At 39.6% G+C, this 15,362-nt stretch overlaps 1 pseudogene; it reads right to left on the reverse strand.

Moving 5' to 3' along the window:
* Nucleotides 1-583: 583 nt before the first annotated feature.
* On the reverse strand, nucleotides 584-3,334 carry LOC108532825 (polyadenylate-binding protein 1-like; annotated as a pseudogene).
* Between the last annotated feature and the right edge of the window lie 12,028 nt (nucleotides 3,335-15,362).

The raw sequence follows: 15,362 nt of genomic DNA on the forward strand, positions 1-15,362 counted from the left end.
TTTTTGTATTTTTATTAGAGACGGGGTTTCACCAGGTTGGCCAGGCTGGTCTCGAACTCCTGACCTCAGGTGATCCAGCCGCCTCAGCCTCCCAAAGTGCTGGGGTTACAGGCATGAGCCACTGTGCCTGGCCTGTCTTTGCCTATTTTTTCACTGTTTAAGGAATTGTTATTAAAGCAAAATTTTATAATCCAAATTACCTTTCCTTGCTCAGTTATCAATTCTGTTACTTAAAACAGAAGTGACATTCTCAGCTATTCCACACTAAAGAATTACAAAATTGAAGGAATGCTTTACATTTCTATACTTTGCTGAAAATTCTTTATCCCAGAGTCTGAAAAGCATTACAGTGTTTTAATATTTTATTATTTTGGGGGGATTTTTTGTTTTCAAATCAATAAGTAATCTAGGACTGTCATAGCATTTGTTAGATCTGACATTTGCTTGGTATGTAAGGTTCAAAGTTTCCTTTTTAAATTGACTTTATACTTCACAAATTTTTTCCATAGTATTTAAGGTTTTCGATATTGAGATACTTTTCTTCAGTGAAGCACAAGTTTCTTTCTGTGGTCCCTGATCAGTTTTAAACAACTGGAACACCAGCGGCACTCTTAACTGCTTTCTGGGCAGCCTGTTTAGCTTGGTGTTCTTGTAGTACAGCTATATCTTTGTCAACCTTAGCACAGAGAGGCTCTGGAGATTCAAGCATACGAAGAAGTTCTGAATTACCAGTCTCCAACAACATGCCAATGATTTTACCAGCACGACTAGGGCATGGCTTGAAGAAGAGGAAACAGCCATTCACTCGTTTGCTTTTGCTTTTGAGGAGGAGCAGATGCCATCATGGAAGTCAAAGGTTCCTGACCTTGTACATGAACAGCAGGCTGCTGCATGGTACCTTGGGGCTGTACAAGAAAATGCCATTGAGGATTGTGAACTTCCATAGCATATTTATACTGTGAAATGGTGCAACAAACAGCAGGAGTTTCTGTAGTAGCAGTAGCAGCAACTGCAGAATGTGCTCCTATCGTCTGCGTTGATGTGTTGTAACAGCTGTGTTGACATGATCATGGAAGCTGTGAAGAAGCTGGTCTCATACGACTAAATGTAGTGATCTAGGAGTGGCTGGGCATATTTGTCAATGGATGAGGTCTGGCACCCTGAGCAATTTAGGGAGGATTTTATCTTAGTTGAGCAGTTTGGCTAGGAGAATACTTAGCAGCAGGGATCTCAGTCTGTGGGACAATTGCCATGAAGTAAATTGAAGAAGGTGCTGGCTGATAGGGGATGATTCCCAGGTTGAGCACAGTTTTTACACTTGCCATTCTATGCACATACTGTACTGGTTAATGAGCTGAGCCTGGGGCTCTTCATTGCTCTTCTTCCCATTGAGTTAATACTACATACAATGGCTCAGTGCCCACAATTCTACCATTCATTTCTGAAAGTGCTTTAGTTGCTTCCTCTGGAGAGGAGAAACATACACAAATCAAACCCTTTGTTGTGACTACCATCCTTCATAACCTTTGCATTAGTGATTGTACCAAGTGGAGAAAGTTCTTTCCAGAGACATTCATCAATACCATCAAGATTTTTTGCATAAATGTCAACACCTTGTTATCTGGTGATCCTATACTGTTTGAGCTTTTCAAATTTGCACACAAGTTCCATCTGCCATTCTACTTCTTTCTGAGCCTGACCAACATCAATTTGTTTTCCATTGAGCTTCTTTCTGTTCATCTCATCTGCGCATCTTTGTGCCTTTCAAAGCTGACAAATCCAAAACCTTTGGGTTTTCCACTTTCATTAACCACTACTTTCACACTTAAGACAGATCCCAGCTTGCCAAAGAGATCTTTAAGGCACTTACCATCCATATGTCTTCTCCAAAAATCTTCCTGTAAACATTGGTGAAGTTTTTAACTCTGAGTTCTGCTTCTCATTGTTTACAAGACTTAATCCAACAAAGACTTTGCTATCATTTAGAAGCACCCATTTCATTTTTTAATAGATCTTTCAGCTGCTTCTGTGTCTCAAAATGTACAATGCCATCACCGTTGAAACTATTTTCACCACAAAGCACCTAATGTGAAAGTGATAGAGACAGGAGGCAGCCAAGGGTCCCCCGGTAAAACCCCACCTTCAAGACTAAAACAACCTGAAGGCTGATAAACTGGACTGCAGGTCCTGGTTGAAGCCGCCCTTGCCCCACTGATTCTGAATAATGCCCACCTGCGCACTGGGATTACGGGGTGGAGCCTCGGGAAGTTTGTGCCGTGTGCTGTGGAGAGGAGTCTGGCCTCTCCTGTTCCTATGTAGTGACCTGGGATTTAATCTATGAGGGGAGGAACCCACTAGCAGGACTCTTTCTCTCTTTGCTGAGAGTTATTTTCCCTTTTTCCTTTCTACCCCATAAATTCCGTTCGCCCTCACCCTTCAAGTGTTTGCATGCCTTTTCCTGGTCGTATGACAAGAACCGGGTTTTTTCTACAACAAAAAGATGTTACCAAAAGCAGAAGATACATCATGCAATGCTTTATAATCAATAGATTTGTCCAATTTTTTAATGAATATGTTGCCCACTCCATTTTTGCGAAGTGATAAATCGTGCTGAGACCACTTAGTGTGTATTGGCTAGTCTTCTATAACATCAAAATTCATTCCACATCCTGCGTTTTTCAAAGAGCGCCGGTGATCCGGTGATCTGGTTCCTGTAGCCCGGGATGGAGGGGACCTGCCAGCAGGCTTGGTCACGTGCGGTGCGAGGACAAGGGATGGCTGGGGCGCTGGGCTCACCTCCACACCCGTCTGCCGGTAGGGCCTCAGGCTGCGACCTTTCCGTCAAAGGAGAGTAAGGGCTGGGGCGGAAGCCTGAGACAGCGCAGAGAGACAAAATCACCTGGAATCCAAAACCACTCCACGGCCGAGGAACTACGGCCCGCAGCGGGCTGGGATGAGGGTGGCGGTGTAGGGTCCAGGGTCCAGGCCTCGGGATCCTGTTCCTTCTTGAAGCTGCTTCGGAGCCGCGAGGGGGCGGGTGGGTAGCTCTCGGCTGCCTCACCGGGTTATCTTATACAGGAAGAAAAGGAAAATGTCTCTGGCAGTGAAGACAAGGATTTTTTTGTAAAGTGTTTTGCAGGGGTGGCGGGTGTTAAAACAGAAACCTTTTTTTTTTTTTTTTTAAGTTTTTTTCACGGGATTTTTTCGGGAGAATGGATTTTTCAAGATAATAAATATGTGCTGATCCTGGAGAACACACTCCACACTCTCAGCACTAACCGCCTGGAAGAAGGGACCCATTAATGTTGAATTGTACCTTCTTTCGTGGCCTCATTTTTTCTCTTTTAATTATGAAACATTGGAGCCTACAGAAAGGTAGAAAAAATGGGCACCCACAAAACCACCACCTAAATCCAATTAATTGTTAATATTTTGTCAGGTTTTCTTTATGTAATTTTTCAATTTGAATTGAAAGTAAATTATAGGCATCATGCTAATTTGCCTCTGTATACTTAAGCCTGACTATTCAAAAACTAAAGCCATTTTCTTGCACAACCACAATTCCCTTATCTTTTCACCAAGTTATCAGTAATTCCTTACAATTATTCAACTCCCAAATATTTTCAGATATAAACAGTCATGCCCCATGTAAAACATTTCAGTCAACTAGTTGACCATCTACACGGTGGTGGTCTCATAAGATTAAAATGGAGCATATATAGAAACTTGGTAAATGGGATATAGGCCTTGAAATTGGCATTGCAGCTCAAGTAGAGGAAACGATTGATACTCAGTAGTGGTGCTGGAACATTTGATTTTCCTTATAAAAAATACATGAGTGAAAATATACAGGGCCGGGTGTGGTGGTTCATGCCTGTAATCCCAGCACTTTGGGAGGCCAAGGTGGGTGGATCATCTGAGATCAGGAGTTTGAGACCAGCCTGGTCAACACGGTGAAACCCCGTCTCTACTGAAAATATAAAAATTAGCCTGGTGCAGTGGCGGGTGCCTGTAATCCCAGTTACTTGGAGGCTGAGGCCGGAGAATCACTTAAACCTGGGAGGCGGAGGTTGCAGTGAGCCAAGACCGTGCCATTAATTCCAGTCTGGGTGACAAGAGTGAAACTCCATCTCAAAAAAAAAAAAAAATTAGCTGGGCCTGGTGGTGGGTGCCTGTAATCCCAGCTACTCAGGAGGCTGAAGCACGAGAACTGCTTGAACCTGGGAGGCTGAGGTTGCAGTGAGCTGAGATCGCACACCATCCTGGGTGACACAGTGAGACTGTGTCTCAAAAATATACATATATAGGCTGGGCGCGGTGGCTCAAGCCTGTAATCCCAGCACTTTGGGAGGCCGAGACGGGCGGATCACAAGGTCAGGAGATCGAGACCATCCTGGCTAATACGGTGAAACCCCGTCTCTACTAAAGAATACAAAAAACTAGCCGGGCGACGAGGCGGGCGCCTGTAGTCCCAGCTACTTGGGAGGCGGAGGCAGGAGAATGGCCTGAACCTGGGAGGCGGAGCTTGCAGTGAGCTCAGATCCGGCCACCGCACCCCAGCCTGGGCGACAGAGCCAGACTCCGTCTCACAAAAAAAAAAAAAAAAAAAAAAAAAAAAAAAAAAAAAAAAAAAATATACATATATATACCATCTAAGTTTGCATAATTACACCCTATGATTCACATTTTCTTAATTGTTCCCCAATTATAGCAATTTGTAAAAGCCAGGATTCAGTTGAGAACTGGACACTACATTTTGTTTTTGTTTGTCTCTTATTTTGTAACCCAGTACAATTTCTCCATACTCAAGCCCTTGCTAAATGGCATTGACTTTTTTTTTTTTTTTTTTTTTTTTTTTTTTTTTTTTTTTTTTTTTTTTGAGACGGAGTCTTGCCCTGTCACCGGGCTGGAGTGCAGTGGTGCAATCTCGGCTCACTGCAACCTCCGCCTCCTGGGTTCAAACGATTCTCTTGCCTCACCTCCCAAGTAGCTGGGATTACAGACGAGTGCCACCACGCCCAGCTAATTTTTTGTATTTTTAGTAGAGACAGGATTTCACCGTGTTAGCCAGAATGGTCTCGATCTCCTGACCTCATGATCCGCCCTCCTCAGCCTCCCAAAAGTGCTGGGATTACAGGCATGAATCACCGCGCCCAGCCGGTATTGACATTTTAAAGGAACCACGCTAGTTGTCACATAGAATATCTCACATTCTGAATTTGTGGGACTGTTCATGGTTTCATTTAGTTTGTCTATCCCCTCAATTTTCTGAAATTTGAAGTTAAATTTAAGGACTTGGTTACATTCAGGTTAAAGTTTTTTGGCCAGAATCATTCGAAGGTGATGTCGTATACTTCCAATAGCAGCACATAGGAAGTTTATGTCTGGTCGTCCCACTGCCAGTGATGCTAATTTTCATTCCTAAATTAAGGTGGTGATTGCCAGATGTCTATATTGTAATGGTATATTTTCCTCTGTAATTAGCCAGTGATCTCTGAGCTTAAACCTTGGTACCACATGAATAATCATTCTTCATCAGGTTTCTCAAAATTAGTAGACTTTGTTTTTAGAGCAATTTTAGGTTTACAGAAACAAATGAGCAGAAAGTACACAGAGTTCCCATGTACCACTACCTTCCCATCCCGCTCCTCACTCAAACCCTACCTCTGCACGCAATTTCCCTTATTATTAACACCATGTATTAATGTGGTACATTGGTTGCAATTGATATGTATTGGTACATTATTATAACTGAAGTCCATAGTTTACATTAGCATTCACTCTTTGTGTTATATAGTTCTGTGAATTTTGACAACTGTATAATGACATATATCCACCAGTATCATACAGAATAGTTTCATCACCATAAAAATCCCCTGTGTTCCACCTATGTATCCCTCTCTTACTCTCCTCAAATTGCTGAAAACCGCTGATGTTTCTACATTACAGTATTGTCTTTTCCAGACTGTCATACACTTAGAACCATACTATATATAGCCTTCTCATGCTGGCTTCTTTTACTTAGCAATATACATTTAAGTCTTCTCCATGTATTTTCTTACCTTAATACCTGATTTCTTCTTAGTACTGTATAATATTTCCTTGTCTGGATGTAGCACAGTTTGTGTAGCCATTAATCTACTGAAGGACATCTTGGTTGCTTCCAAGTTTTAGCAGTTGTGAATACAACTGTTATAAACATCCATGCGCAGGTTTTTAAGGTTTTAACAAACTGTCACTGGCAGTTTCTGTTTTTCCTCACTTTTCAAGCCCATGGGCTATCTCCCAGTGCTGTTTGTTTTAATGTTCTGCAGAGTACTTAAGCATTACAGAATATAGAAGCTGGAAGATACTTGGCAGTCATTTAGTCCCTCATGTCCTAGATGAGAAAACTGAAGCCCAGATACCTTGTTATTTGTGCAGTGCCCCAATATGAGTGTCAAATCCACCTCTCCCAGTTGTTTTCTGTTCAAATAACCCTGTGAACTTCAGTGACCCACACTGACCACATCATCATTATTCACCAATAGTTCCCCAATAGATCCACTCTACATCAGCTCATTTCAAATGTTCTTTTCCTTTCATGCACATACAATATAGTACTTAAAATTCTGTTGACAGCAATCAATATGAATTCAAATTAAGTTCTTGCCCCAGGGATGTGACTTCTACTACACAGTTCCTTTTGGCCTGAGGGCAATTCCTAGGGAGTGAACTTAGTCATGTGCCCTCAACAGACAGCACTCCAAGGAAGCTGGGGAATGAGTGTCTCCATTCTGAAGGGAGTCCTGGACTACACACCACAGAAGACACTACTCTGTCCATCCCTCGTGGCATTTGGATCCATGACTTCATATAACTTCTCTCCATCTAGGAACAGCTCCTCCAGGATTTTGGTTGGTTTCTTTTGCTGAGGAAACATGAAAGTAACATTCATGGAGTGAACAATAGCTCCTTGGCTCTTCAACTGGTCTTTCACCCTAAACTGATCATCTCCCTTTCCTACTGTACAGGTACTATTGGGTTTACATTCTTACACTCAGCTAGCACCTCCACTGGTCTAGGTCACTTACCTGGTGATAAGAGAGGGGGATCTAATAGCCATGGCTACTAGACTTTTCCATTTAAATTGAGCAATCAAAATTTAGTAAGAGACTACTGAAACATCACTTGGCTGCCAAACACATTCCTGTCTCCTTCTATTGTGTAACAGCATTGAATTGCAGAGATAAGAAGCAAAAATTTCCCAAGTGAATCCCTGGGGGTGACGGTAAATAGTGCTACTCTTTCTTCAATCCATGGTCCTCTTTCTATTAGTGATGTGGGACCATATAATGATTATTGATCTAGGATATATGCTTGTATCCCATCCCTGCAGCTTCAAAGGGCTACTGGAGGCTGTTACATCACTCCATCAGTTTGACAGCTTCTAGTCGTTGTGATTTCATGATTTGTAATAGGATCACTGAATTGCATTTTCCTGTGTCCACCACTGCAACTACAGTGCTATAAAGTACATTCCCTTTATACAGTGCTATAAAGTAAGGTGCCAGGATGTGCAGGATTCCATATTAGAGGATTAAACATTCTGTCAGCCATTGGATAATGGTGCTGGTTGAGGCCGTGTAAGTAGGAAAGATAAATCCATACTCAGAATAAGTGTCGGTTCCAGCCAAGACGAATCACTACCCTTCCTGTGATGGAAAGAATTCAATGTATTCACCTTGCCACCATGTGGCTACTTGGTGTCCTTGAGGAATGATGCTATCTTGAGGCCTCAGTGTTGCTCTGTCTTGATGACAAGCTTGACATTCAGAGCAATGGTAGCTAGATAAGACTTAGTCAGTGGAGACTCTGCTATTTGGGCCTCTGCATAGCCTCCATCCTTGTCACTACATTTATTCACCAATTGTGCCAGTACTGAGCTGGCCAATGGAAGAGGTTGGCTAACATCATCCAGCTGAGTCGCTTTTCTCCTTGGTTGTTGATAGATACCTCCTGTAGGTGTTAACATGGGAACAAAGATCTTCATACTTTCTGTACGTTCCGGTAAGTCCATCCATATACCCTTTTCTCAGATGTCTTTTTCTCCAGTCTTCCAAATTTTCTCCTTCCATCCCCCTGACCTGTAGCCAAGCCATTTGACCATGAGTCAGTACATTCTTACTTTGAGCCTCTTCTGTTTCCATGCAAAGAGAATGACAAGGTGCATAGTGCAAAGTTCTGCCAACTGAAAGAATTTATTTATTTATTTATTTATTTTTTGAGACAGAGTCTCACTCTGTCACCAGGCTGGAGTACAGTGGCACGATCTCGGCTCACTGCAAGCTCTGCCTCCTGGATTCACACCATTCTCCTGCCTAAGCCTCCCGAGTAGCTGGAACTACAGGCGCCTGCCACCACACCTGGCTAATTTTTTTTGTATTTTTTAGTAGAGACGGGGTTTCACCGTGTTAGCCAGAATGCTGTTAATCTCCTGACCTCATGATCTGCCCACCTTGGCCTCCCAAAGTGCTGGGAGTACAGGTGTGAGCCACTGTGCTCAGCCAAGAATTTATTTTTGAGTTGAACTTTTAAATATTAAAACTTTTTAAATATGCAAACAAAAATCGTATATATTTGTAGTGTACAACCTGATGTTTTAAAATATGGATACGTTGTGAAATGGCTAAATCAAGCTAATTAATACATGTATTACCTCACATACTTATCATTTCTTTTATGGTGAGAACACTAAAAATCTACTGTCCTAGCAATTTTCAAGTATGCAATACATTGTTATTAACTGTAGTCACCTTGTACAACAGGTCTCTTGAACTTGTTCTTCCTGCTTATCTTAGTTTTTGTATCCTTTGACCAACATCTCCCCAGTTCTATCCTCCTCCCCTAGCCCCTAATAACTATTATTTTGTTTTCTGCTACTATGTGTTTGGCTTTTTTAGATTCCACATATAAGTGAGATCACATGGCATTTGTCTCTCTGTGCTTGGCTTATTTCACTTAATATAATGTCCTCCAGTTTCATCCATTTTATTACAAAGGACAGGATTTCCTTCTTTAAGGTTGAACAGTACTTCATTGTGTATCTATACACCACATTTTCTTTAACCATTCATCTGTTAAAGGATACTTAGGTTGATTCCATATCTTGTCTATTATGAATAATGTTGCAATGAACATGAGGTACAGATTTTTCTTTGACATATTCAATCATTTTCTTTGGGTATATAAATAGTACTAGGATTGCTGGATCATATGGTAGTTTTATTTTTAATTTTCTGAGAAACCTCCATATTATTTTTCATAATGGCTGTACTAATTGACATTCCCGCCAACAGTATACAAAGGCTCCCTTTTCTCCACATCCTCGCCAACACATGTTATCTTTTGTCTTTTTCATAGTAGCCATTCTAAAAGGGATGTCTCATTGTGGTTTTGATTTGCCTTTCCCTGATGACTAGTGATGTTGGTTATTTTTTCATATTCCTGTTGGACATTTGTATGTCTTCTTTGGAAAAATGTTTATTCGGATACTTTGCCCTTTTGTTAACCAGGTTATATGTTTTCGTGCTATTGAGTTGTATGAATTCTTTATATATTTTGGATATTAATCCTTTATCAGATGTATGGTTTGCAAATATTTTCTCCCTTTTTGTAGGCTATCTCTTTACTCTGTTGATTGTTCCCTTTGCTCACCACAGCTCTTTAGTTTGATATAATCCCGTTTGTCTAGTTTTGCTTTTGTTGCCTGTGCTTTTGGGGTCATATCCAGAAAATCATTGCCCAGACCAGTCTCATGGAGCTTTTCCTGTATGTTTTCTTCTAGTAGTTTTATGGTTTCAGGTTTTATATTTAAGTCTTTAGTCCATTTGCATTATTTTGCTATGTATGGTGTGAGATAAGGGTCTAATTTCATTTCTCTGCATGTGGAGTTCTCCCAACACCATTTATTGAAAAGATTGTCCTTTCCCCATTGTGTGTTCTTGGCATATTTACTGAAAATCAATTGGCCATAAATGTAGATGTATTTTGAGGCTCTCTATTCTGTTCCATTGGTCTATTAGTCTGTTTGTATGCCAATATCATGTTATATTTTTGATTACTATAGCATCATAGTATATTTTGAAACTGGATAATGTGATGCCTCCTATTTTGTTCTTTTTGCTCAAGATTTGCTATTTGGGTTTTTTTTTTTTTTTTTTGTGGTTTCACATGAATTTGGGGACTTTTTTCTGTTTATGTAAAAAAATCATCGGAATTTTGATAGAGATTACACTGAGTCTATAGATCATTTTGGGTACTAAGAACATTTTAACAATATGAATTCTTCAAATCCATGAACATGGGATATATTTCCATTTATTTGTGTCTTCTTCAATTTCTTTCATCAATGGTTTATAGTTTTGAGTGTACAGGTCTTTCACCTCCTTGGTTAAATTAATTCCTAATTATTTTTGTAGCTATTATAAATGAAATTGTTTTCTTGATTTCTTTTTCAGATAGTTCATTGTTAGTATATACAGACACTACTGGTTTTTTTATGTTGATTTTGCATCCTGCAACTTCACTGAATTAATTTATTAGTTCCAACAGTTTTTTTTTTTTTTTTTTTTGAGGCGGAGTCTCGCTCTGTCGCCCAGACTGGAGTGCAGTGGCCAGATCTCAGCTCACTGCAAGCTCCGCCTCCCGGGTTTATGCCATTCTCCTGCCTCAGCCTCCCAAGTAGCTGGGACTACAGGCGCCCACCACCTCGCCCGGCTAATTTTGTATTTTAGTAGAGATGGGGTTTCACCGTGTTAGCCAGGATGGTCTCGATCTCCTGACCTCGTGATCCACCTGTCTCGGCCTCCCAAAGTGCTGGGATTACAGGCTTGAGCCACCGCGCCCGGCCCCAGTTCCAACAGTTTTTTTTTTGGTGGACTCTTTAGGGTTTTCTACATTTAAGATCATGTTATCTGCAGAGACAATTTCACTTCTTCCTTTCTGACTTTAATGTCTTTTATTTCTTCTTCTTGCCTAATTGCTCTGGCTAGAACTTGAATAGAAGTGGTGAAAATGGGCATCCATCTAGTTTCTGATCTTAGAGAAAAGCTTTCAACTTTTATCATTCAGTATGATGTTAGCTGTGGGCCTGTCATATATGCCTTTATTGTGTTATATGGACATTGAGACCTAATTTGTTGAAAGTTTTTATCACAGAAAGATGTTGAATTTTGTCAAATGCTTTCTCTGCATCCATGGAGATATTCATATGGTTTTTGTCCTTCATTCTGTTAATGTGTAATATCAGATTTATTGATTTGTATATGTTGAACCGTCCTCGGGAGGATTTAATCTACTGCTATCTTTCCATAGCTGAAGTAGGCTGCTATCATTTTTTACTTACATCCACATCCTGAGTTGATCTTTCAACGAACAAGCTTAGCTTTTTTCCTCTTTTAGCAATATTGGAACTCCCACGTAGCCAGAGTTGCCAGCTGAGGGAGGGAATCTAGTGTCACCATTTTTGATAATGTGGGGACCTGGATCACTTGATCATACTGCGTACTTGTGTCTTCTAGTCCTTCTCACGCCCAATCCTTGATGTGATATGGTTTGGCTCTGTGTCCCCACAAAATCTCATCTCAAATTATAATCCCCACATGTAGAGAGAGGGACCTGGTGGGAGGTGACTGGATCATGGGGGCAGTTTCCCTCATGCAGTTCTCATTATAGTGAGTGAGTTCTCATGAGAGCTAATGGTTTAAAAGTGTTTGGCACATCCCCCCTTGCTCTTTGTCTCTCCTACTGCCTTGTGAAGGTGACTGCTTCACCTTTGCCTTTAGCCATAATTGTAAGTTTCCTGAGGCCTGTCAAGCCATATGGAACTGTGAGTCAATTAAACCTCTTTTGCTTATTAATTACCCAGTCTCAGGTGGTTCTTTATAGCAATGTGAAAATGGACTAATTCAATGTGCTACTTCTATTTTATTATGATTTGTTGCTGGGCCAGCCTGTCCTTATGATCTGGTAGATCTAACAAAACCAAACTCATGGTGGGAACTTCTAGCCACATGATCACTTAATATCTGTTGTCAGGTAGTCCATCTCTACCTAGGTGCAGTAGCATGCCTGGAGCTATATAATTATGCTATATATTTATATAATATACAATTACTTGCAGATAGCGTGACCGTGATAGTGAACCCCACAAGACTATGTGTGAATCTTCTATTAGAGTTTACTATAAACTCCACATGGTGTTTTTTCCAACTGCATATGCTTCTAATACCATAGGGCCTACTAGATTGTATGGCTCAAACAGTAGGGCTGCTTGCACTGGAGCCTGGACCTGCTGCAGAGGCCTTTTCTGCCCTAAGCTTTTGTCAAAGGGGGCAGCCTTCTGTGTCACTCAGCAAATGTGTCAGAACAGTATTCCTTAGTGTAGGGGGACCACTGGGCCCCCTAAAATCTTCTGCTGCTGATGTCGCAGGTCCTTAAATCTTCAGACGATTTTCTCTCTCAGGGATGCATGTGTCTCACCAGGCCATCCAACATGCTATTTCTTACCCAGTCTATTTTAACTGGTAAATATAATGGACAAATGTAACATTCTACAGAATGTCCAGACAGCTCAGGTCTCTGGACTATATTAGGACAGAGAGTCAAAGAACTAATATACATCTTGGACAAGTCTCTAAATGTATGTTGTTGTCCTTCCCATGAATGTGAATTGCTTCTGGTAAATTTCACTCTAAGTACTTCTTCAGTTATTTTACACATATATTGATCTGTAATCTTTACATTTTCATTTAATTTTAAGCATGTTCTAATTTTTATTATAGTTTCTTCTTGCTTCCATGAATCATTTGGAAGCTGTTTTTAGTGTCTAAAATTCACGGATGACTTTTGGATAAGTTTTTGTTATTGATTTCTAATAGTGCTATTACACATTCGTTATACCAATGTAAACATTTAATACTACCTTTAGGCCTAATATCTGGTCAATTTTTGTAAATACTCCAAGTGTGCTTGAAAAGAATAGAAATTCTTTAACTGTTGATTAGCCTTACTAATTTTATGTTTATTTATTCAAATTACTAAAAATGAATTGTTAAAATCTCTCACTGTGTTTATGGATTTTTTATTGCTCTTTCCAATTCTAATTTTGGCTTTATGTATTTTGAGGCTACATTATTAGGTATTCACAACTTTATAAAAATTAAGAAAAAATTAGAAAAGGTTAGAAAAACATTAGGAAAATATAGAAAAAGATGTGACAGAAGCACACATGGGCTTATCTGGACAATCTCTCGTCAGGTTTGTATCCTGGGGAAGGTCTTAACAGCAAGAGATGGACCAGAGGATTGAGGCAAGGGGGCACCACTCAGAAGGAGAGGAGGGCAAAGGAACTCCTGAGGGAGGAAAGTATCAGAGAGGAGGCTTTCATGTCTCAGTGATATCACTCAGCAGCATGGCATGGAGTCTATAGTTCACAGAGTTCCAAAGAGCAGAAGCAGCTTGGGGTCTTTACAGTCTAGAGTTTATCTGTGGCAAGCAGATTTTGGACATAGTTTCCCAGGGGATGTAAATCAGGCAGGCTCTAAATGCCTACAAATCTGCATATCTGGACTATGTTTAACACAACTGGATATTTAAAAATTTGAGTTTGGTGCCAGTTGGCTTTTGAGCTAATGGGTCTCAGCCTGCTGTGAAGAAACAACCTAGGTGTCAATACACAGAGGCCATCCTTGTCTCATTTACATAACATGTAGTGACTCTATCCTGTTTTGCTCACAATTGTTTCACTCCTTTCTTTTAGATTTGTTTACTTTACTGAGATTATTTGGTAGATGAGATTTCAGTTTATTGTAGTTTGCTAATTCATAATTCAGAGTGCTCTAATAAAAATTTTGCTCCATCCTTAGTCCCCATTTAAACAAAACTGCTGTGGTTAAAGTCATCAATGGCCTTCGTGTTATCAAATCTGTTTTGTTAACAAAATTTTTATGTTTAAAATTTTCTTATGTGTACACGTTTAATTTCTGTAATTTCAAAACGGGGTATCATACATGGAATTTGCTAGTCTTCTTTCCTTTTTTGTTCACTCACTCTGTTTCTTAATGCTTTATTGTAACCCACATGGCAATGTCCCCAATATTGATTATGTATAACTGATATTCACATAAAACATATTTTGTCACTAAGTGTTATATTTTGCCACATAGGTATTCCTGTCTTTAGTCTTCTATTTTCTCTCTCTCCTGCTTCTCTCCCACCCTTCCTCTCTCCATCTATGTACATATTTAAATCATTTTAAAAATCATTTTATGTGTCACTTCAAAGCCTTCAGTGTAAATTGAGGGTCCAATTTTGTTTCCTTTGAATTGTTTATTTTCATATATTATTTTTTCATCTACGTGTAGATTCTCGAGTTTTTACCACTCTTGCTTATTCTTAATTAATACAATTGTTTTTCTTAATTGATCATTTCCAGTAGTTCTATAGTAGGTGCTGATATCTGGTGAGAAAATTTCCTCTCAATAGTCTTTTTTTTGGTACAATTTTCTGACTATTCTTCTACATGAACTTAAGATAATTTAATCCAATTTTAAAATGCTCTTGTTATTCTAATGTGAATTTCATTGAATTTATATATAATATTGAGATTTATGTTTTTACAAGAGTTTTGTTTGTTTTTTGAGACAGGGTCTCACTTTGTCACCCAGGCTGGGGTGCAGTGGTGGGATCTCAGCTCACTGAAGCCCCAGTCTCCCACCTCAGCCTCCCAAGTACCTGACTCTATAAGCATGCGACAAGCCCAACTAGTTTTTTGTTTTATTTTGTTTTGTTTAGAGATAGAGTTTCACAATTTGCCCAAGTTGGTCTTGAACTCCTGGGCTCAAGCAGTCCTCCTGCCTCAGCCTCCCAAAGTACTGGGATTACAGGTATGAGCTACTGTGCCTGGCCTCATGTGTTTCTTATTCAGTAGCTTTTGGTAACATTTTTATAGTTTTTTTCTTATAGATCTTCTACTTTTCTTGGTAAATTTATTTTACCTTTATTATTTTGTTATTGTGAATATTTTACCATTAGCATTTCAAGGTGCTTATTGCTAATATATTTTGTATTATCATCTTATTTCCAAATACCTTACCAATATTCCTCTTTAAAATATTTGAAAGTTCTGTTTTTCCTAATCTCCATGATTTCCTAGGCATATAATCATATCCACAAAAGTTTTCTATATATTTATACTGATTATTTCATTTAAAATCTTGTAACATTCATGGATCCTCCAAGATAATCTTTAATAACAAATAATGACAGTAGCTACTCCTACTAGTTCCTTGTTTTAATTGAAACATTGTTTCATGATTTAA

Source organism: Rhinopithecus bieti, unplaced genomic scaffold (genome assembly GCF_001698545.2).
Source record: "Rhinopithecus bieti isolate Rb0 unplaced genomic scaffold, ASM169854v2 scaffold_9690, whole genome shotgun sequence".
Lineage (NCBI taxonomy): Eukaryota > Metazoa > Chordata > Mammalia > Primates > Cercopithecidae > Rhinopithecus > Rhinopithecus bieti.